Source organism: Eriocheir sinensis, chromosome 44 (assembly GCF_024679095.1).
Source record: "Eriocheir sinensis breed Jianghai 21 chromosome 44, ASM2467909v1, whole genome shotgun sequence".
Taxonomy (NCBI): Eukaryota; Metazoa; Arthropoda; class Malacostraca; order Decapoda; family Varunidae; genus Eriocheir; species Eriocheir sinensis.
This window is the reverse complement of record NC_066552.1, coordinates 10,186,793-10,211,485: the sequence shown is the minus strand read 5'-3', so window position 1 is coordinate 10,211,485 and position 24,693 is coordinate 10,186,793.

The following is a 24,693-nucleotide window of genomic DNA, read 5'->3' as shown; positions in this document are numbered from 1 at the left end:
ATCTTCTTATTCTGTTCCTTATTCTGTTTATCTGTGTACTTATATCCTTTGTTTTTGTTTTTTTTCTTCCCCTTCCTACTTATGTTTTTTTCTTCCTTCGCGTCTCTCTCTTATTGATTTTCTGACGTCATATCTTTTTCCCATCATGATCTTTTTTTTCCTTTTTTTCTAGTCTCCCTCTTTTTTTTTTTTTTTTTTTTGCTCCTCCTTCTGCACACTTTATTTTTTTCTCGTTTTTCTTTCCCCTACTCATTTTTTTTTGTTTTATTCTTTTCCTGCTACACATCTCTTTTACTCTTTATTCCTTTTGATCTCTTTCTCCTCCAATTCCTCGTCCCTCACGCTTTTTTCCTTCTTCTTAATACCTTTGCTGTTTCTTTTCCTCCTCCGAAATCCATCATCAGTTTTTTTGTTGACTTTTATCTTGTAGTTCTTGAGTTTTTTCTTGCTCCTCTACTTCCCGTTTTCTATCTACACTGTGTTGATTGGCGCGGTGAGTGGAAGAAAACGAGGTTAACATTGTTTTCGTTTTCTGTGAAGGCGTGATTGTGTTTTTCTTTTATTTGATTTCATTGTTTTTTATTTACTTTAGAGAATTTTTATATTCATTTCTCTTCCCATGTTATTTTACTGTTTAGGTTTCTTTGATTATTTGATTTGATAATATTTCGTTTATAAAGCACTTCGGGTTTTTCTGTTGTTTCTTATAATTTTCATTGTCTGTTTATTCGGTTAATAAGTGTGAAAATTTGCCCAGATTTGTCTTTTTTTCATTCTTCGTTTTTTTTCCAGTTTTCACACACACACACACACACACACACACACACACACACACACACACACACACACACACACACATCACACACACACACACACAAGGGAAAGAAACTAATGCCATCTTGTCTTTTGTCCTCATGTTTTATTAATGTGTGAACGGCCGTTTTTCCGACTTCTATATGTGTGTGTGTGTGTGTGTGTGTGTGTGTGTGTGTTACAGGAAGGGGGGGAGAAGGAAGAGGAAGAGGAAATGGACATGGGACCAGACCAAGAGGAAGGAGAAAGGGAAGCGTAGATGGCTAAGAGAAGGAGGAGGTGGAGGGAGGGAGGGAGGGAGGGAGGGAGTGAAGGAGAGAGGGAGAAAGGCGGGAGAGGAAGAAGGAGAGTAGCTGTTCCGATCCTTACATTACCTCCAAGTTTCTATATGAAGATAAAAATATTAGATAAAAGATACGAAAATTAGTATGTAGCAAATATTGAGGAAGAGACAGACAGACAGACAGATAGACAGAGACGAACAAACAGGGACAAAGACATACAGACACGGACAAACAGACATTGATACATGCATACAGAGGGTTAGAGAGCTGAGAGTATGTAGCAAGAAGAAACAGAAACATAGATAGACAGACAGACAGACAGACAGAGAAACAGACAGACAGAGAAACATTCAGTTAGAGATTAATAGAATGTTATGCATGTGAGACTTTGTGGCGTTCAAAAGGAGGTATAACACACGCATGGCTAGCAGACAGGTGTGTAGAATGGGAGGAAAGGAAGTGGGAGGGGGAAGGGGGCAGCATGTAGGATTGGACAGGTGAGCAAGGGCAGGTGTGATGATGGCCAGGTGCGTCTCTCTGAAGGCCAAGGTGAAGGGAAGGTTGTGTTGTGTGAACCTTTGTTATCGAGACTTGTAAGACTCACCTTCAACTGTTTCTCTTTTATAAATGTTTTTTTTTATTATTTTCTTATTCTATTTTACTTTGTTCCTCTTTTTACTGTATCTTTTTTCTGTTTATTTCTTACTATTTCTCTGGTATAGTTTTCTTTACAATATTTCTCGGTATGTGGGTGCTCTCAGTTTTGCTCATTTTATCTTTAACTTTCTTTTTTATTTTTGTTTTACTTTTTCTTCTTATTTTTTCTCATATTTCTGTTGTATAGTTTCTTTACAATATGTTTTGGGGTGGATGTGCGTTTGTGTGCGTGTCTACTTAATATATCTAGGTACTGATGAATACTTTAATTAATTTCATACTCGTTTTAAGATAAACATCAACAATACAAAACCTAACGTTATCTTTACCTAAATAAAGAGAAAGTGCCGGAAAACAACTCCACAGGAAACGCCGCACAGACGGGTGACCCAGACATGTATAAATTAACAGTTGTTTCGCCCACTCCGAGAATTATGAAGGGCGGTGACACTCTCCTCGCCGCACCCACACTTCACCTTGGCGCCGGGAGTGAGTGTACGGCCTTTGAAAGTGGAGTTACAAAGGAAAGTTAGTGTGAGATTTAAGTGTGTGATGGAGAGGCGGTGGAGTGGAGAGTCTGTGGCGGCTGGAAAGGGAGGAGGAGAAGGAGAGTCAGACAGGGAAATGAGAGGAGAAAGTTGAAAAAGGGAGAGAAAGAAATATCTAACTAGGAGAGGGAGACTTTGGAGGAGGTGAAAAAGAACGAAACAGAAAATGAGATGGGAAAATAAAAAAAGAAAAAAGAAAGGGAGCGTGTGTGACTAGCGAAGGGATAATTTGGAGGAGGCGAAAGTGAGTGAGGCAGGAAACTGAGAGGAGAAAGTCGAGAAAAGGAAGAGAAAGATATATTTAACTACGAAATGGATAATATGGAGGAGACGAAGGAGAACCAGACAGGAAAATGAGAGAAGTTGAAAAAGGATCAGAGAGATGTTTATATAGGAAAAAGAGGAGACAGGAAAAGGATAAGGGTGAGAAGGAACAAAAAGAGGACGTCTGTGCCTAGGAAAGGGTGAATTTAGAGGAGGCATAAGAGAAAAACGTTAGATAAAAGGTAAAGGGGAATAAGAAGAAAGCGAGTTAGAGAGAGAAAGGAAAGCGAGAAGGTAGAGGTGAGAAAAAAAGTCAAGTAAAAGGGAAAGAAAGAATGTGAGGGCGAGTAAGAGAGACGAAAAGGTGAGACTAAAGGAAAAGGTGAAAAGTGAGAAAGAACGAGAATGTGAGGCGAGAGGAAGGAGAAAGAGAGGAAGAAAGGGAAGAAAGAAAAAGGAGTACGAATAAATAACAAAGAGAAGGAAGGAAAAAGCGTGACGATGAAAATGCACAGAAAAAAAGGAATAACAAACGAGTGAAGAAGAAAGAATGGGAGGAAGCAACAGGCAAGCGCTGAAAAGAAATTTGCAGGAAGGAAAAATTTAACAGACAAACAGAAAACAGAAACAAGTAAAGAACCAAGACGAAGCGAAGAACACACAACAGGAGCAGGAGGAGGACGAGGAGGAAGCACTAACTCTATCAGTATATGGAGGCAGGCAACGTGAGGAGGGTGGTGAGGCCTTAATAAGAGGCGCGGCGCAGGGCAAAAGCATTGGCCGTGAGTGGAGCAGCAGGAGGAACTAAGGTCTGGTCGGGGGTGTGCAGTGCAAGTAACGAAGTGGAGATGTTACGGCAAATAGCAGGTTGTAATTGGTTCCAGTAACAGGGAGCTGAGGCGAAGGATGAACCCACAGTGTTTCCTGCCACTGAGGAGGAGAAGCAGCAGAAGGAGGAAGAGGAGGAGGAGGTGGAGGAATGTGAGATGGTAGAGTTTTGGAATGGTAGAGGATATGAAGTTGGTTTTATTCACGGTTTTTGTTGCAGAGAAAGATATAAAAAGAGAAAGAAAGGAAAAATCGAAGAGAGGAAGGAAGGAAGGAAAAAACGAAGGAAGGAAATAAAAATTGAAACAAAGAAACAAAGGAAGAGATTAAGAAACAAACAAAATTAGAAAGAATAAAATGGAAAAAAAGATAAAAGAAAGAGAGAAAGAAGAAAAAAATGTAAGAAAGGGAGAGAAAGAAACAAACAAACAATCAGAAAAAAAGAGAAAACAGTAAAAGTGAAATTGAGAATAAAACAAAAAAATGAGAAAGTAAAGTAACAGAGAGAGAGAGAGAGAGAGAGAGAGAGAGAGAGAGAGAGAGAGTAAATAAAAATAGAAACAAAGCAACAAAGGAAGAGAAAAAGATAAAAGAAAGAAAGAAAAGGAAATGGAGGAAAGAAAGAGAAACAAACAATCACAAAAAAAAGAGAAAACTGAAAAAATGAAAGAATAAAACAAAACAAAAAGAGAAAGAGTAAAGCAACAGACAGTACAGAGAGAGAGAGAGAGAGAGAGAGAGAGAGAGAGAGAGAAGGAAAAAAATATCCATGCAGAACAGGACCTCCGCGGCAGCTGTTCGGTCACTAAAGGAGTCCGCGGCTTTCGTTTTTCCTGCTCGGGGAGGGAGAGCGACGAGCACTCCCTCCCTCCCTCGCGGCCTCTTCCCCTGACCGCCGCCTCGTCATAAGCCGCACAGGTGTTCAGAGAGGCGCAGGTGTGAAAAGGGAATGGAGAAGTAAGGCGAGAGCGGAAACTTGACGTAAAAGAGCAAAATGCGGGAAAGAATGCAAAGGTGTAAAGAAAGATTGCGAAAAGTGTGTGAGTTTGAGAGAGAGAGAGAGAGAGAGAGAGAGAGAGAGAGAGAGAGAGAGAGAGAGAGAGAGAACAAAAAGAAAGGTTGGGTGATGAAAAGTGAGCGCAGAGGACAAAGATGTGGAGAGAGGAAAAAGTGTTTGAGGGGAGGACAGGTTAGGTTAGGCTTGAACGAGAAAAAAAAGTCGCCTAGGTGGAATTTCTTGCATAAATATATTACACAAAAGACTTAACATAAAGCCTAAAATGTTTGAATGCGGCTGATTTGTTTTGAAAAGTAATATCCGTATCGGGAAATGGATTATAGGAAAAAAGAAAACTGGTTAGGCTTAAAGGTTTGTAGATGATGGTGGTGGTTGTGAGGGTGGTGGTAGTGATGTTGATTGGGGGTGGTAGAGTTGGTAGTGGGGTGTGTGTGATTGTGGATGATGGAGAAGTGGTGATGGTAGTGATGGTGGTGGAGAGAAAAGTGGTGGACACCGTGATTTGTGGGTGGTGATGGTGGGATTGCTGGATATGTGAGGGAAATTTACATATAACCAATAAACGCTGCCGTCTGTTCATCTTCCCAAAATACAAATAAAAATCACACCTCTCTTTAGCTTACAGACAGTTGTATGGCAGAGTACCACAATATTACAGTTGAATAAGGTAAATAAAATCTTTTAAGTACAGAGCAAAGAAAAAGCATAGCTATTATTATTTGTTTACTTAACGCGAAATCACCATCACCAAATGACAGTCTTGGTCCTTAAAATAATGCTTCCTAGGATAGTTACTCCAAACTAATACATTAGCTTAGCTTTGGATGCGAAAGTAAAAGTAAACTAAATGTTGCTATGTATGAATTAGAAAAGCACTTTATTCACTACTACTACTACTGCTACTACTACTACATACAATAATAATAATACCTCTATAATTAGTAGTAGTACTACTACTACTACTGCTAGATTTTTACTACTAATAATAATAGTTAGTTGTAGTAGTACTATAGTAGGAGTAGTAGTAGTAGTTTAATTCTCTCTCTCTCTCTCTCTCTCTCTCTCTCTCTCTCTCTCTCTCTCTCTCTCTCTCTCTCTCAACTATACAGGGATCACATATCACATAAGAGTATTTTCACAAAGGGATTAGGTTCTGAATCAGCCAAAAAGGGGATGTGTTATGGGCACTAGCTGGACAAAAGTAGATTTTTTTATCGTTCACCTTTTTTCCATTGCTGGTCTTTATGTAGCGATGGCGTGATGGGCGTTATTTATGGACAGAGAGAGACGCACAGGCAGACAGACATACAGACAGACAGATGGTTAAAGGGACAGAATATTATTGTAGAAAATCCGTACGTTGGACTTTGGAAAAAAAATATTAATCCGGATCCACGTGAACGGTTCGTTGACGGGTTTCGAACCGGGAACACACGCGAACAAAAATGGAAGGAAAACCAGAACTGAATCGAGGAGAGCAAAAAAAAAAAAAAAAAAAAAAAAGTGTAATGATCTGGCTTTATTTTTTTTCACGGATTTATTTTTTTCAGCCGGTGTCAGAAAATTGTCTGTAGTAAATTAGTTTTATTAATATTTTGCACGTTATGAAAAATATAATGAAATAAAAAAAGCAAATGTGAGTTCCCTGATTGCATTCATTCATTCATTCACTCACTCACTTACTCACTGACTCGGCCGGAAAATTATAATAGGGCTCATGAAAAAAAGCTTCACAGTGTTAGTTTGGCGAAATTGACGAGACGAATGGAAAGGGAGAGGTATAGAGCGAGACCGGAAAACTGGGAGAGAAAGACGGAGGGATGAAGGGAGGAAGGAGGAGAAATTGAAATGGAGAGAAAGGGAAAACAATGATGGATGGAGGAAGGAAAGAGGTGATACTGAAATTTAGAGAAAGTAACGGAAAGGGAGGGATGGAGGGAGGGAAAAGGAAAAATTTGAAGGGAAAGAAAGGAAAGGAGATGGAAGGATGAAGGGAGGACATAGAAGAGATTGGAATAGGGAGAAGAGAAAGGAAATGGAGGGATGGAGAGAAAAAGAGAAGGAGAAAGAAATATAAAAGTGGTATGAGGTCCGGTAAACACACACACACACACACACACACACACACACACACACACACACACACACACAAACACCCTACTCCTATAATCTACTTTAATCCTGATGTCAACTTTTCAGTCTGCAATGCGCATGATATTTTTTACTTTCCTTTTTTTTTTTTACCTTTCCTCATTCGGTTCCTTTTGACCTCTATCTTTTTTCCCATCTTTTCTTTCCTCATTCTCTCCCCCCCCTTCCCCCGCTTCTCTCTCTCACACTGACTCTTAGGTGCGCTACGCTATAAAAGAGAGTTAAAGTGGGATTTCAGCTCGAGGGACTATGATGTTTTAGAGCAAATGAGAGCAAATGAGACGTGGTGATGTAGAGGAGGGAGAGCGTGAAAAGAGAGGCGCGGGGAGGTTGTAATACGAGGTGAGGGAGGGGAGTAGAAAAGAGGGGAGAGAAACAGGAGAGAGGTTAAGGGATGAAGGGAGAAATAATTGATAGGAAGTTGAAAAAATCAGGGCAATGTGGTGTGTGTGTGAGAGAGAGAGAGAGAGAGAGAGAGAGAGAGAGAGAGAGAGAATCCAAAAAACCTAGGAAGTAATGAAATGAAGAGAGAATAAAAAAAAAGAAAAAGGAGTAAGAAAAAGCTAGGACAGGTAAGAGGGAGTCAGTGGCTGGTGGGAGGCAGTAAAAAGGTGTTGACTGAAGGAGGGAAGGTGTTGACGAAGGCTGCGTGGGCGTGCTAATGGGGCGTCTTACGTTCTCAAAAAATATATAGACTTTTAGAGACAACGATGCTAATGAAGGAGTTTAAAGTTGCTGTATCATTATGTCGAAGCTTGTTACTACTACTACTACTACTACCAACCTTACTACTACTACTACTACTACTACTACATCCACAGAACCAACATAAAGAACAAACAGTAAGACCAATGATATCAACTTCACCACCACCACCACCACTTCCGCTACCATCATATCCTCCTCCGCCTTTCTTTCCTCCATTATCGTATTGAACAGGAAAACAATACAGAGAGAGAGAGAGAGAGAGAGAGAGAGAGAGAGAGAGAGAGAGAGAGAGAGAGAGAGAGAGAGAGTGTGTTTCCTTCTGTCACTAATTGCAGTTCAGCGTTCCTTACTAAGTTTCGTAGTGTGTTAATGCGTAACGTTATGACGAACCAATTATATCCAGCGTTTCTTTACGAGTCCGACACGCTTCAGTTACACAACACAACGGCACCTTTGAGACCCAGGCTGGTGTGTGTGTGTGTGTGTGTGTGTGTGTGTGTGTGTGTGTGTCTAGATATGACATGTGAATAGTTGAAAGGAATCTGTTGACACGGGTGGGTGGTGATGTGATGTTGCTGTATTATCTCTGTTATCCGTAGACTCCAGCCTCATTTATGTCACTATTTGGCCCATAAAGATTGTATATATGCTTTCCCTTTATTGTGTATGTTTCTCTTCCGTGTTTTTCCCAACGAGTATTATTTTCATCACCTATATATTACTCTCTAGATTATTTGATGCTTTCTGAATGTCATGTATTTCTCTTATTAAGTCGATATTGCAATTATATAGTTTCATTTTTTTTTTCGATACTGTTATTTGATTCCTTTGATAAATAAAATACGTAACAAAATCACAAATATTTACATGTTAGTAGTTTTTTGCGTTTTTTTACTGCTTTGTTTGGTGTGTGTCTGTCTAGTGTGTGTGTGTGTGTGTGTGTGTGTGTGTGGGTAATACATTTTCCGGCTCGCAGTTCCATCTTTGCGTCGTGTGTAATAATCACGTTACTGTCAACTTTTTCAAAACGCGAATTTGTCATTTTATTTCATTATTGTATTTTTGCTTCGGTCAGGGATTTTTTTTTTTTCCTCTTCTGCCCCGCGGCCCATCTCTCAGTCTCTTTCTATTTGCCTCTCTGCTGCACCCAATCTGCCTGTCTGTCTCTTTATCTCTTTGTCTCTCTCGCCGTGTCTCAACTTACTAGCCCTTTATCTCAGCCTCTCTCACTCTTTCTCTCTTTAACTCTATCTATCCGTAAAACTATCTATCTTTACCTCTCTCTGTCTTGATTAATTTCACTATCTCCCTTTTGCAATACGAAAATAAATATCACAAACTCTTACATCTTTATTTTTTGTTACCACTTTCTATTCGTCATTTTTTATTTATTTTCCTATCTCCTGTTAGTAATACGAACCGAAGTCTTCACGAAAAAACTGTTTGCGTCTTTTTATAACGAATCGTGTTCAGAAAATGATTTACTCCGCACGAAAAAACATATTCTTAGGGCGACCTCTTGCCTGTGTTTCTCTCCACGTATTTTCTCTTCTTCCTAATTGAATTTTCTCCCTGTTAATTCTTCTCTCTTTTATCTCGTTTCTTTTCTTGTTTCTCTTAACCTACACCTGAGAAGCAATTAACCACACTGTCAACTCAGGAGGAAGATAAAAGAAGCAAGCGAAGGAGGGAAGAGAAGAAGGAAGAGGAAGAGGAGGAGGAGGAGGAGAAAAAGAGGACTTGACAATAAGCCCCACTTCCCCAGGCAATAAGGCAAGAAAATAGCCTTTACCTGCGCTATTTAAGGAAGATTCACCTGCAAGTTTGTTAAGGCTGATCTCTTTCTTCCTCTCCATCACCTTGAAGGAATGAGGAGGGGGAAAGAGGGACGAGAAGGAGGAGGAGGAGGAGGAGGAGGAAAAGGAAGAGGAAGACGAATACGAAGAAAAGATGAAGAAGAAGGTTGAGAAAAAGAAAAAGGAGTAGAAAAATTACACGAACAAGAAGAAGGAGACGGAGATATAGGAGAAGAAGGAGGAGGCAAGAAAAAAATAGGGAACGGAAAAAAGAAGAGGAAAAAACATGAATACCAAAATAGAAGGATGAGAAAAAGAAAAAAATGAAAAGAAAAATATACAGAAGCAGAAATAACTCAAAAAAGTGACGAAATCAAACAAAAACAAAGAAGATGGTAATGACGACAACGAAGAGGAAGAACAAGACGACGACGAAAAAGAAGAAGATGAAGATGAAAATGAAGATGAAGAAGAGAGAAAAGAACAATAATAAGAAAAGGAAGACGAGATGGAAGAATGAGGAGCTTGAGGAGACCAGAAAGAAGTAAGAAGAGGGAAAAAGAAGAGTAAAAGAAACATTCATTTTTGGAAAATTAAAAATGAAGAAGAAAAAAAAGCAAAAAAAGCAATAGAATAAGTGGCTCTAAGAAGACAAAATCAAACACAAAAACGAAGAAAACATCGACAACAGCGTGGAAGGAAGGCAAACACGAAGAGATGGACGACAACGAAGGAGAAGCAGAAGAAGACGAAAAGGTGTAGGAGGAGGAGGAGGAGGAGGAGGTAGAGGTATCGGAAACAGATTCTAATGACGAGGTGAAGCGGTAAAAGGGGTCTTGCAGGTATACAGGTGAGCCGAGCTAATGAACAGGGAACCGCGACGCCCCGCTAATTATCCGACGGGACGCTCATTAGTCGCGGCGGTGGAGAGAGAGAGAGAGAGAGAGAGAGAGAGAGAGAGAGAGAGAATGTAAGAGAAAATAATTAAATAATCAAACAAATATATAAATAAATGAATATATGACTGAAGGAAGGAAGGAGAGATAAAAAGAAAGAAAGAAAGAAAACGAAAAACAAAACAAAACTAAGAAACAAAAAAGAAAGAGAGAATGATTGAATAAATGAATGAATGAAATAAATAAAGAAAAAAAATAGAGAGGGAGAAAAGAAAGAAAGAAGAAAGAAACAAACAAACAATTACAAAAAGAGAAAGATATAGAAAAAAAAAGAAAGAGAGGGAGAGAGGTTAGAGTGACCAGACAGACAGACAGACGAACAAGGACAAAGAGATAAACACACAGACAGACAGACAGACACAAACACAGAGAGAAATAATGAATGAATGCATATCTGAGTCTTTTTTTTATTTACAGAGAGAGAAAAAGAAAGGACAAAAAATGTTTCTCTCTACCGCTAAAGAAAAAATTGTTACCATCATGATATATCTACATTTTTACCTAATTCTAACCTTTTTTGTCATTTCTCTCCTGTCGGCAAGTTTTTTTATTTAATTTTCGTTTCATTTTTTTCCGATTCTTTTTTCCATATTTCTTTCCATTTTTTTTTCAACAGCGCCGGTTTCCGTCGACTTAATTTTATCTTAATTTCTGTTTTTGACGCACGTTTTGTTTGATTTAGAGCTAGTTCGAATATCCTGATGAGAGAGAGAGAGAGAGAGAGAGAGAGAGAGAGAGAGAGAGAGAGAGAGAGAGTAAAATGGATTCCAGTATCTCACTCTTTCTCTCAATATTTTTTCTTTCTCCAGCGTCAAGGATGAGTGGACCTTTTTGCAGTTTTCTTTCCAATGGCTGTTTTTTCCCCTCTTGTCCGGTCTTTTCACCCTCTCCCCTTTTTCTATGTTCTCTCTTTTCCCACATTCTGTTATTTTCAAAAGATGGCGTGTTTGGCTTTGTCCTTTTCCTCTTTTTCCCCACAATGCTCTCATATTTATTTTCCCTTGCGAGAAAAATGGAAGGGGAGGGAAGGGAAACAGAGGATGAGTGTGAGGGGAGAGGAAGAGGGGAGAGTGATGGGTTACAGGGAGGGTTGAGGAGAGGGGAAGGTGACTGATAGAGGAAGGGAGTGAAGGATCAACCGGGAAGAGAAAGAAAGAAAGAGGGAGAGAGAGGGAGGATGTGTCAAGGGCAGGAGTAGGGAAAAGTGAGGGGAGGGAAGAGGAAACGAAGATTGGAAGGGAAGAAAGTGGTTAGAGATAGGAAAAGAAAAGTGAGGGGAGATGGGTAAGAGGGAGATGTGTAACTAGAGAGCAGATAACGGGAAGGGAGAGCGATAGATCAGAATGGATAAGATTATTTAGTGATTGGGAATGAAAGTGGGGAAAGGGGAAAGGGCAAAGAAGAAGAGGGAATGGGAGGAAGAAGTGGAAATTTGAAAAGTGGAAGATTCTAAGGATTCTATTTCTGGCCACCCCTCTGTACTCTATTCAGGAGCAGTAAGTAGTGGGCTTTTTTGTTTCATTATTGTTTTACTTGTGTTTACGCCCCTGAACTGTTTCCTTTGCTGTAAAAAAAAAGTAAATGAACAGGGAACGGGAGTGAAGGGATAGGAAGATATTATTTACGAGTAGGAAAATAATAATAACGAAAATAAATAGTTAGTAAGGACAACGATTAAAAGAAAGGAAAGGGCACAGAGTAGAGAGAAACAGAGAGTAAAGAGGAAATAATAAAGAAAGGAAATAATCAATAGGTATGAAGGTAAATAAAAAAAATAATAAAAGACTTAGAGTATAGAAGAATGATGGTGAAGGAAAGGAAGGATGGAAAAGCTGGAAAAATGAAGGAAAAAAAGAGCTGATCAGGGATAGATATTTCCTTAATTAGTCTGGCGTACACGGCAAAAAGCAGCATCAGCCAATACTTAAATATCATGGAGGTAATTAGCATATAAATTACTCATCTACCAATGACAATAAATCTCTCTCTGACCCGCAGCTCTTTGCCTCCCGACCCGTGTGTATTTCTCTTTTCTTTATATATATATTTTTTTTCCTTGTGTCTATTTCCTGATTATCGTCTTGTTGTCCATTTTCTTCTTCTAATCTCGCAGTCCTTTGCCTTTCGATATATCTGTCTTCCTGTTCTTCTTTACGTCTATCTGTTTTCACTGTGTCTATTTCCTGTTTATCATCGTCTTTTTCCTTTCTTCTCCTGTTAAGTGTCATCATATATCTTCCACGCCTGGAGGTCTTCTTTATCCTCTCTCTCTGTTTCTCTGTTCGTCTGTTTATCTTATTCGTTTATCTGTCTTCCTTGTGTGTATTTCGCGTTTATCATTTTCTTATTTTTCTTTTTTCTTCTCTCCTGTTGTGTTGATATATTTCTTCCACTCCACCAAGTCTTTTTTTTCTCAACATCTGTCTGTTTCTCTCCATCTTTATACGCTTATCTGTTTTCATTGCGTCTGTTTCCTCTTCATCATTGTCTTTTTTTCTTTTTTCTTCTCCTGCTCAAGTATCTATATTTCCTCCACTCCATCAGGCCTCTTTTTTTTTCCTCTCCATCTGTCTGCTTCTCTGTTCATCTATTCGCCTTTTTACATTTATCTTTTTCTTTTGTCTGTTTTCCGTTTATCTTTGTCTTTTTTTTCCTTTTTTCTTGTGCTAAGTTTCGATAAATATCTTCCACTCCCTCATGTCTTTATTTTTATCGATCCATCTGTTTCTCTGTTCACTTGTATATACATTACTCTGTTTATTTTTTGTCTGTTTTCCATTTATCATTGTCTTTTTCTCTCTTTTTCTTCCCCAGCTAAGTATCGACATATTTCTTCCTCTCCAGCAGTTCTTTGTTTCCTCTCAATTCATCTTTTCCTCTGTTCATCTTTATACGTTACTCTGCATTCCTTGTGTCTATTTCCTGTTTATCACTATTTTTTTCCCTCCCCGGCTAAGTATCGGTATATATCTTCCCTCCCGCAGGCCACGATTCGTCTGTTTCTCTTCCCGTCTTTATATGTTTTTCTGTTTCCCCGCCTCCTTGTTTCCCGGGTATCTATACTTTTTACTTCTTTTTTTTTCCTTCCTGCTATGTCTCAATAAATAGTTTCCTATCCCGCAGGTCTTTTCCTCTCGGTCTTTTCTTTTCCGTTCTTTTTCCTCGGTTAATTTTTGTGTTTCTTTTTTCCCGTCTCCTTGTTTATCTTGTTGTTGTTATCGCCTTCTTTGCCTCCTTTGTTGACGGCTCGTTAGCGGCGTCTTGGCCGGCTCGAGGAGAAGCTTCACGAAAGAAGATTAATCTCGTTTTTTGTTTAAGCTCTCTCTCCCCCTAAGGCGGCGGGATATATTAGAAAATTGTTCTCTTTTGACAGATATACGACGTCGTAAAGCAAGTGGACGTATTAAGCGAATATATCACGATGAAGTATTAACGTGCCTCGGGACGCTGATGCAACGGACTAGACACACACGTCGACACACACACACACACACACACACACACACACACACACGCACACACACGCAGACACAGACACTGAACGCAACACTTGAAATTGAAATGTCAAAAAGCAACACAATCGAAGCTTTCTCTTGTTGCCATCAAAGAAATCGAGTAGGAGTGTTTAGCCAACTTTTCACAGGCGCCATCTTTTTTTTTTTTTTTTTACAGCAAAGGGGACAGCTTAAGTGCACACAAAAAAGGAAACTGCAATAAAAAAAGCCTGCTACTTGTTCTTGTTACGAAAAGAGGCGTGATAAATACAAAATCATGCTAGTATAATATTGTTTTTTTTGTGTGTGTTCTGGGTATGGTCAGAATCTTAAAGAACTACGTAGAGCTTAAAAACACTATTGTATCATCATGAATTGGAATTTTGCACGGCTCTTTTGGCAACAACATGGCGCCTGCGATGAAGGTGATAAAACTCTCCTTTTCTATGCCGCTGGTCGTCAGTAGCGCCACAGAACACCCCGTGGCACCGCGCAGCCCACACAGACACGTGGCACCTCAACAGCGAGAACGGAAATATCAAACGTCAATGTATATCAAAACTGTATCCTCCCGCCTCTAATTTCACACTAATGACCTCATGTCGCTGCCAACGTGAACATGATAACTCGGCCTGAATTTCCGCGAGAATGAAAACATCAAAGCTGAGTATGATGTCAACCTTTGCTCTTTGTCACGGTCTTCGCATCAATACCTCCACGCCAAAGCTCAAAAGGAACACGATAACTCATTCTAAATTCCCAACAACGTTTTCTCTTATATTTTTGTGCGTTTTAATCATTCTTATAAATATATCAGCGGCACTTTTGCAGAGATGGAGGTATAGTGAGTAAAAATAAACTTGATAAATGTTAATGAAACACACACACACACAAACACACACACACACACACACACACACACACACACACACACACACACACACACACACACACACACACACACACACACACGAAAGCTATGACACAGGCCTCGTACTCCGGCATCAGCCCCGCAACCACATACCACCCGGGGACATAATAACGTATTTAATTAACGAAATGGGTGCTTACGACCGATAACTAATTACCAAGGTTCATTAGACGCTGCGGGGAGCCTTACGTTACAGGTAAATTGGGTGGGGCGGAGGGATGCAGGTAAAGGATTTGGCCTCAAGCTCACCTGGCTCCCTCGCCTCCCAATTTACCTCTCGCTTACCTTCATCTCAGCTTTCACTTCTCCCTTCCTTCTACCTGTCTCCCTCCCTTCGTGATTTACCTGCCTTCTACCTTCATCCCAACTTTCACTTCTCCCTTCCTTCTGCCTGTCTCCCTCCCTTCGTGATTTACCTGCCTTCTACCTTCATCCCAACTTTCACTTCTCCCTTCCTTATACCTGTCTCCCTCCCTTCGTGATTTACATTCCTTCTACCTTCATCCCAACTTTCATTCCTGCCTTCATCCTACCTGTCTCATCCAGATTTACCTCCCTCCTACCTGCCTCCAAACTTTCATCCCTCCCTCTCTGTTCTGCCTCCTACCTATCTCCCTCCTTTTTTAATTTACCTTTCTCCTACCTTCATTTCAAATTCCATTCCCAGCTCCTTTTTGTTTTACTCTATCCTTTCTTCGTTTTTCCTCTTCATTTACTTTGCTTCTGCTTTGATTCTTTCCCTCCATTCCAATTAGATTTAATTTATTCTCGTATATCCTTTTTTCCCTCTTCATTCTCTCATCCATCCTTGCTTTTCTTTCTCCATCATTACAGTTTTCTCGTCTCTTCAATCTCATGCTTTTGTTCCTTCTCTCCATTTCCTCCTCCTTCCACACACACACACACACACACACACACACACACACACACACACACACACACACACACACACACACACACACACAAACAAATACAAATACGTACACAAACACCCAACTAAACGCATATTCATTCACATCCACACACAACATTTTGAAAACACTCTTAGAAGAAAATGACAAGGAATGGAAACACACACACACACACACACACACACACACACACACACACACACACACACACACACACACACACACCAGCCGGCGCCACCATTTCTGACATGAACGGATCTTGCTGTTGCCTCTCCAGTCCATTTGTTTGCCCTGACGGGTGGCTCACGGCTCTGAAAGGGGAGAGACAAGCTTCCTGCCCTTCATTTATTTGCCGCCGCCGTCACCTTGCACTTCCACCTGCTGCTGATGATGGTGATGATGATGGTGATGATGCGTCTGATCTGTGTGAAAGAGTTTGGAGTTTGTTTATTTGTTTGTGTGTTTATTCCATGTGTATTTTTTTTGTATGGGATTTTCTTGAGTGTGTGTGTGTTTGTGTGTGTTTTTGTGCGTGTGTTTGTATGTGTATCTTCATCTTTCATCTTCCTTATTCTAGTGGGGTTTTTTTAGAATTTTATGTGTGGATTTCGGTGAATGTGTACTAAGTGGGTGTTTGTGTACGTGGCAGTTCGTGTACGTGAGTTAGTGTACGTAAATCTCAATGTACATGGTGGGGGTTGAGTCCGTTGCCTCCTCCTATTCATAAATGTATGTGAGTGTGGGTCGAGCGGCCGTGTGTGGGGGGGTGTTAGCATGCCCGTGTGGTGTCACTGTGTACATGGGTGTTGGAGGACGCGGGCGGGAAGGTCCGTGTCCTTGCTGGTGTGGGCGTACCTTGACACTCCCCTCACGCACCCACCCCAAAAGTTTCTTCCCGAGACGCGGCAGTTAAATGGATTTAAAACACGACTTCACTGCTGCTGAAATAGACGCTCTTGTTCTCTTCTCACATCCACACCGCTCTGTGTATCCTCTTCCTCTCCTCCTCCTCTTCTTCTTCTTCAGTACTTCTCTCCTCCTGTTCTTCTTTGCTTTTCTTATCTCTTCATTTTCTTACCTCCTCCTTTCCTTTCCTTTCCTTTACGTCACATTACTTTGCTTTACATTGCTTTAGTTTCATCTTTCTTTTCTTGTTCTTTTCTTTTCCTCTTCTCTCTTTCTTTTTCCTCTTCTTTCTTCCTACCTCTGTCGCGTTATTTTTGCTCTGACTGGTCTTCTCAACTTTTCCTCTTCTCCCCTCTTCCTCTTTCTTCCTTCCTCCTTTCCCTTCCTACCTGTTTCGTTTAAGCTTTGGCCCCTTTCCTTTGTATTCTCTCCTGTTCTTATCACCCTATCTTCTTCCTTCTTTATTTGCTCCTCTTCGCTCCTATCTATTTCGATCTATCTTTTCCCTCGTTCTTTGGTCGTCTGCATCCTTCCCAGCTGCTGCCTCCCTTCATATCTACGATATTCCTCTCCTCCCCTGTTCCTTCTCCTCCTTCTCATTCTCTTATCTTTTGTTCCTCCTCCTTCTCCCCTCCTTCCATCTTTTGACAAGTCTCCATCTTTTTTCTTCTCCTTCTCTCTTTATATCCACACCACTCCTTTGGTTGGCCTCTCCCTCTCTCTCTTTCTTTCCTTCTCTTCCTTCTCTTGTCTTCCCTCTTCTCTCGACTCATTGGCCATCTCTCCTTCCCCTCCTACTCCCGCACCTTCACCTCTCTGCTCCTCCTCCTCCCTCTCCTTCTCCTCCTCCTCCTCCTCCTCCTCCTCCTCCTCCTCCACTTCCTTTTCTTGCCTCCTGTCATCCCCAGTTTTCCTCCTACTTCCTCTTTTTTTCCTACTTCAGTCAACATGTTTTTCTTTTTTGTTTCTTTTTTTCTCTTCCTTCTCCTTTTGCTTCTCTTGCCCCAGCCTTTTTTTTTGTCTCTCTGTCTTTAATATTTCTTCCTATTTGCTTTTGTTAGTCATTTGTTTAACTTTTTTTTTTGTTATACATTTTCTAATTGTATTTTCTTTTTTTTCTGGGAGGTATATAATCATGTCATCTATATTTTCTGAGTTTTAGCACATTACTTGTATTTTTTTTTTTTGTTCTTCATTATTTGCTCATTTCTCTTTTCTGTGAGATTTAATTGTTTTTATTTTTATTTCTCTCTATGTTATTGTCTCATGTTTTATATCTTTATTTCCTCCACTTTCCTTATTTTTTTATACTTTTGTTTTTCTCCAAGACTTTTTTGGGTTGTAGTTTCGCTTTCGTGTCCGCGTGATTTTTTTTTTCTCTTTTCCTGTGTTTTATTATTCTGCTTTACTTATTAATTTTTGCCACGTTTTCACTACTCTTTTCTATCGTCACTTTCCACGGTTTTTCTTCACAAATTTCAAACATTCGTCCGCACATTTTCCATCTCGGTGTTTTTCTTTCACGCTTTCCCCCTAAACAATATTCATCAGTGTTTTATTTTGTACAGTTAGTAATATTTTGTTCATGTTTGTTTCTTTCATGGTCTGATGCGAATTTTTCTTTTTCTTTTTGTTTTCCTTTTTCTCTGTTAAGCTCTCGGCTCTAATATATAATCACTCATATATACTTCTTAAATTTGATAACCATTCACTACTTTATTATTCTTGTTGTTCTTATCAGCATTATTATTATTATCATTATTATTCCTATTTTCATTATTATGGAAGAAAAATTTTCCACTTACCATCAAATTGAAAATACGCATAAAATATTTGAACCCTCCCTCCCACTCTCTCTCATTCCCTTTCTCCTTTTCTTATCTTCCTCCCTTAATACTTTTTTTCCTTAAGTGGTGTTTTTCTTCTTTTCCTTTTAACTCCACTTCCATTCCTTAAAAAAAAAATCTTATTGAGAATTATATTGAGTCAAGTATTTTCAGTCCTTCTTATTTAGTAGAGAGAGAGAGAGAGAGAGAGAGAGAGAGAGACTTGAGAGCTTTTATAACTTTCATTTATTATTTTTTTGCTTTTTTTTATATTTATGTCCAAAAGGTGTAAGAGAATTGTGGAAGACGAAGGAAAGAAAGTGGAAGTGGCGACATAATTAAGCATTTTCTTTTCTCCCCTCAACCCCTGAGAGAGAGAGAGAGAGAGAGAGAGAGAGAGACGGTTCTTGTCACCATATGATTAATTTTCTTCATTACCAACTTTAACCGTGAGGTCCAACAATCCTAAATTACATATTCCATCTAGCTCTCCTTCCTTCCCTCCTTCCTTCGTTCCCTCCTTTCCTCCATCCCTCCTCCTCTCCCTTCTTTCCTCCTCTTTCTCCTCCTGCCTCGTCCATCTTCCTTCGACCGCTTTTTTTTTTAATCTCTACTTAATATATTTCCGTCGTCACTAATGCTCTCTCTCTCTCTCTCTCTCTCTCTCTCTCTCTCTCTCTCTCTCTCTCTCTCTCTCTCTCTCTCTCTCTCTCTCTCTCTCTCTCTCTCTCTCTCTCTCTCTCTCTCTCTCTCCGTTTATTACATTTTCTTCTCTCTCTCATTTTCTTCACTTTTATCCTCTTTCCGTTTCCGTATTTCATTATGAGTTTCTCTTAACCTCTCTTCACTTCTCCATCTCTTCCTTTATTCTCCTTTCTATGCCTCGCTTTATTATATTCCTCCTATTATGTTTCTCCCCTCCTCCTTTCTTCATTTTTTGCCTTTCACTCCTTCCTCCCCATTCTCATTTCTCTTCTCAAACCCTCTCTCGCCATTTTATTTTTCTTCCTCCTCTCATAATCCTTCTTCCTGCACCTTTACTCGTTGTTCTTCTTCCCTTCCTACTTTCTCTGCCTCCCTTTCTCCTTCCCCTCCTTCTTCATCTTTGCCGTCTTTCCCTTCCTCCGTTTTTCATTTTCCTTCTCTTCCCTACTTCCTTCCCTCACTACGTCATTTTGCACACCTCTCCCCTTTCCTTCACTCCCGTATTTTATCTCCTACCTCCTTTTCTTCATTATCTATCTTCCTTCATTCTTCTATCCCTTCCTCTTTTTCTCTTTCCTTCTCTTTCTACATTCTCTACCACCATCTCTCCCTTCATCTATTCCTTCCTTCCTTCCATCCCTCCATCTCTCCTCTCCTTCCTGTTATTCATAGGTTATTTTCCTTTTGCCTTCCTCTTTCCCTTCTTCCTTCTCCTTATGCATCATCTACTTCCCTCTCTTCTCCTTCTCCTACCTCCCTCTCTTCATTTCTTCCTCCCGCCCTTCCTTCCTTCCTTTCTCTCTCCATTCCTTCTTTCCTTCCTTCCTCTCTCACTTTCTCCCCTCACTCTCTCCCCCTCTTCGCTCATTCCCTCCCGCCACTAACCTTACCATCATATTACTTGAAGTTCCCCATAATGCTCCACGCCATCAGAAGACTACGGACTTAGGACAAAATACGACCGGGAAATTTTCTTAATAATCCGCCCGAGTCACCGAACGATAGAGGAGGAGGAAGGAGAGAGGGAAAGGGGGTTGGTAGTGTGGGGAGGGGTTCCGTGAAGAGAGAGGAGGAAGGGGTGAGGAGGTAGGATGAGGAAGCTTCTGTTTTCATGGAATTCTGTGTATCCGGGTTTTGTATCGCTTAAGTTCAGGCCGCAAGGGGGGAAGTGAGGCACCGGGCGGAGATATGAGGTGGAGGGATTGATGGGTGGAGAGAAATTGAGGCCGGGAAGGAAATCAGGGAGGAAGGGGGGAAGGAAAGAGAAGAGAAGGAAGGAAGGAAATTCTGAGCACTAGATAGATAGCCAGAAAGAAAAAATAGTATTGAGTTGAATGGAAACTGAAGATGGGAAGGAAAACGGGAGGGGATCAAGGGAAGGAGAAAGCAGAGAAGGAAGGAGGGAAATACTGAGCAAAGATAGATAGAGAGAAATAAAGAAAGTATTAATTTGACTGCAAACACATAAGGAAAAATATATCATCATCGTCATTAGACTGCAACATTCCCCTGTAGGAGATATGCCTCGCCCAAGTGTTTCCACTCGTTCCTGTTCTGCGCCGCAAGCTTCCAGCTCCAATATTAACGTATCGTAAATTTCTTAATTTCATTATACCATCTAATAAAAGGCGCTCCCCCACTTTTTTTTTACGTGTTTGCCTATGGCTCCGGTAGGCTTTCTTCAGGGGCCTGGTGGTCGGCCCAAGCCCGTCATGGCGCAGGCAATTTTTATAGTGGCGCCATTTATTCTTGGCTCATGCTGCCCCCCGGAACTCATTCTTGATTCACTTGGACGGTTTCTTCTAGAGTCCGGGTTGATGGGTGGTCTTCAGGACAGCATGTGGGTAGTCTAAGGCCACTTGGCGGTGACTGAAAAATCCCAGGTGGTAGCGTGGGGATTCGAACCCGCGTCGTCCAGCACGCGGTGAATGCAGGGCCCGCACGCTAGCCACTCAGCCATCGCCTACCCTTGGACCTTTATATATCAATAGTTTCTCAGTCTTTTTCTTTTCCCATTTTTTTCTGCTCGTATCCTTCGGTGCAGTAGTTAGCGCGCCTCACTATTAATCCGCAGGCCCGAGCTCGAAACCTTACCTAGAGTCAGCATAGAGTCCATCCGGCTGTTCATCCTCCCTTCCTCGCTGACCGATGACTGGGGAATCCTGGGAAAGGTTTCCTGGATGTCACGCTGGCCCAGTGTCCGGGCTACTGGATTACCACTCGCCACGGGCTCAGAGGCCGATGTAGCGGGGATTACCACCCAGGCCACGCGCAGCTTAGCGTATTCCCACATCTTTACTACTACGTTTACCTTCCACATACATGTCCCGACCATTGTAATTTCATTATTTGAATTGCCATTATTATGCCATTACTATTTTTTTTTCTCGTTTCCTACTTGAATGTAGCTTTTATTATCCATTCTCGGTATATCAGACATCAATCTCTGAATTCCTCTTCCTCTCAATTCGTCTTCCTCTCGATTCCTGTGATATCTATTCTTGCTTCTTACTGGGACGGAATGACTGAATGATGTAGATCACAGAAAAAAAATCTTCAACCACTTTTATTAAATCATTTCAGACGTACGGGAATTCACCGTTTGCTTTTAAGTAAGCTTTTTGCTATCTCAAGCTTCCTCTTCATTTTTTTCTGCCATATAAACTGAAATTAGCGCTTTCTTCATTTTTATGGCCTTGAACTTGCATCCAAATGTGACTTAATTTTTCTGTCAACGTTTCATCCAGCCCTTTTCATCCCATTCTATTCCAATCTAGTCCAATCCTGCCGGGCTTGGAGTGTGCATATCTTTTAATCCATCCGAATATTGCTCTGCGCTTTTTCACCTTCCGTTCATGGCTCAGATGGATAGCGAAGGAGGAGGAGGAAGAAGAGAAGGAAGAACATGGAGAGGGGAAATAAGAGGGAGAGAAGCGAGGGACAAGAGTAGTAGGAGGAGGAGGAGGAGAAATAGGAGGGAGAGAAGCGGAGGAAAAGAGGAGGAGGAGGAGGAGGAGGAGGAAGACAAGAACAACAAAAAATAATAAGAAAAAAAGGAAGAGCAAGAAACAAAACAGCAACAGCGACTACAACAGCAGCAACAGTAAGAACAAGAGGAAGAAGAAAAACAAGGGAGAACAAAGTCGGCGTAGGAGGAGGAGAAGGAAGAGGAAGAAGAAAAGGAGAGAAAGAAAGAGAAACAAACAACAACAGCAACAAAGAAAACAACAGCGGTAACAGAACAAAAACAAGAGCGAGAAGAAAAACAAGGGGGAACAGAGTCAGCGTAGGAGGAGGAGGAGGAGAACAAGAAAAAGGATAGAAATGAAAAGAAAAGAAACAGCATCAACAAAAAAAACAACAGCAGTAATAGGAAGAACAAGAGCAAGAAGAAAATTGAGAGAGAACAGAGTCAGCGAAGAAGGAGGAGGAAGAGGACGGTGAGAGAAAGGAGGAGGAGGGAAAGGGCAGGAGGTACGGAAGGACTAGTAAAAGCATTTTCTGAGAGCACTTATAAAGAGAAGGTTCATGAGGGTAATTTATCGATGTCCAACGGGGGTGGCGGCTTGGAAAGGCGAGGGGAGGCAAGGGCGAGGCGAGGGCTGAATCTTCACCCCCGAAACGTGCAGGTCCGGCGCCGAATGTAAGTGAAATGTGATGTTCCGTGTCCCTAGACTTCGTGACCTGAGTACCAGCTTGTTGCCGATCTAACTACCCTCCTGCTTACCTACCTACCTGTCTATCTACCTACCTGCCTACCGATTTAACTACCTACCTATGTGTTTACTTATCTACCCTCTTCCCTACTTACCAACGTATCTACCTACCCATCTACTTACCTCATTACTTTCTTCCCCACTTTCACTACTTACTGCTATCTTTCTACCTACCTTTCTACCTAAATACCTACTTAACCTCCCACTTACCTATCTACCTACCTACCTACTACGTTCGTTCATACCTTCTTACCCAACCAATTACCTACCTGCATTCTTTTTATTTATCTTCTTCCACTTTCTTTCCTCACCTTGATATTTTTTTTTTTCGTCTTCTTTCTTCGTGCCCTCTTACCCGTGATGAAAAGCGCGTATATCATTCTCTTTGTGCTCTCCCTCTTTGTCATCTTCCTCCTTCGTCTTCTGCAGGGTACTAGTATCTCCTTGTGTTCGTCGTATCACCCTCGACCTACGCTACCTGTCGCCTGGTATTATTAAGCTGTTGTAGTCTTCATCCTACTTCTCTTTTTCCTCTCCTTATCTTATATTCGTTGTCATACTTCTCACAATCATATTTTTTCGTCTTTTCTTTATATTTTTTTATCGTCCTCTTCTACAGTGTCTATTTTTCATACTTACGTACCATTGCATTCTTCCTCATCTTTTTTTTTCTATTTAATTGTTATCTTTATCACAGTTTTTATCTTCGCTTCTTTGTATTCTTTTTTTTCTCTTTCATCATTCCATCTTTTTCTTATGTATTCTTCATCTTTTCTCTCCATTGAATTCGTCCTCGCCCTCTTCTATCATATATTCTTTTTTCTTATCTTTATCATATTGTTTCCTCTCCGCGTTGTATTCTTCCTCGCCCTCTTCTATCATTTCTTTATTTTTATCCTTATCTTTATCATATCTTTTCACTCCTTTCATTGTATTGTCTTCGTCCTCTTCTATTATATCTTCTTTTTCATCCTTTTCTCTATCGTGTCTTTTCGTCTTTTCATTATATTCACTCTCTTCAGCTTTCTTTCTTTTCCCTCCTCCTCCGTGATCCTTTTTTCGTGTGTTTCTTTCTCCCTCCAAAGTGGGTTAAGATGCGTTTTCCTCGAGTGAATTTCCGTGTTCCTTTTTACAATTATGGGTTTGGGATTGCCAGTAGGACTCTCATATTACTTTTTCCCGGTTGAAATGAGGAGAAATAGAGAGGAAGGATTGGAGGAGGAGGAGGAGGAGGAAGAGGAAGAAGAGGGTTAGCAAGAGGAGGGAGAAGAAAAAGGTGTTAGTGATTGTGGATTCTAAATATTGTTCCCTTAGTTGATGAAAGAAAATAGGAAGTGTAAAATATGTATGCAAGGATTTATCTTTTTTTTTTTTTTGTCATTTTATTAGATTCTTCATGTGTTCTTGATTTCGGTTCTTGCTTTATTTTTCGGTTTCCTTTGTTTATGTCAGTTTGATACAAAAAAAATTAAAAGGTGTTAAACATATATACGCACTTGGCATTATCTCTGGTTTCTCTTTTCCAGGTTTTTCATGTGTTCCTTTATTTCGGTTCTTAGTTTATTAATTTTTCCGTTTTATTTTGCTTATGTTGGTTTGATGAACGAAAATAAAAAGCCGTAAAATATCTATACATGGAATTCTTTTTTTTTTTCTTTCGTATTGTTCTATTTCCAGGGTCCTCATACGTTCTTGTTTTCGGTTCTTTTTTTTTCGTTTTATTTTGTTTATGTTAGTTTCCCCTTCATGCCGTCTTGTAGTCCCTCGCGTTCTCTTCGTGTTCACAGTTTATTTTCTTTCTATTCGTCTCTGTATTTCTCATTTGGTGTTGTCCTTTTTTCCAGGTTCTTTATATGTTCTTGTTTTTCTCGGTTCTTTTTTTCCGTTTTCTTTTGTTTATGTTAGTTTCCCCTTCATGCCGTCTTGTAGTCCCTCGTTTTCTCTTCGTGTTCACAGTTTATTTTCTTTCTATTCGTCTCTGTTTCTTATTTTGTGTTGTCCTTTTTTCCAGGTTCTTCATATATTCTTCTTTTCGGTTACTTTTTTCGTTTTCTTTTGTTTATGTTAGTTTCCCCTTCACGTCGTCTTGTAGTCCCTCGTTTTCTCTTCATGTTCACAATTTACTTTCTTTCTATTCGTCTGTCTCTATTTCTCATTTGGTGTTGTCCTTTCTTCCAGGTT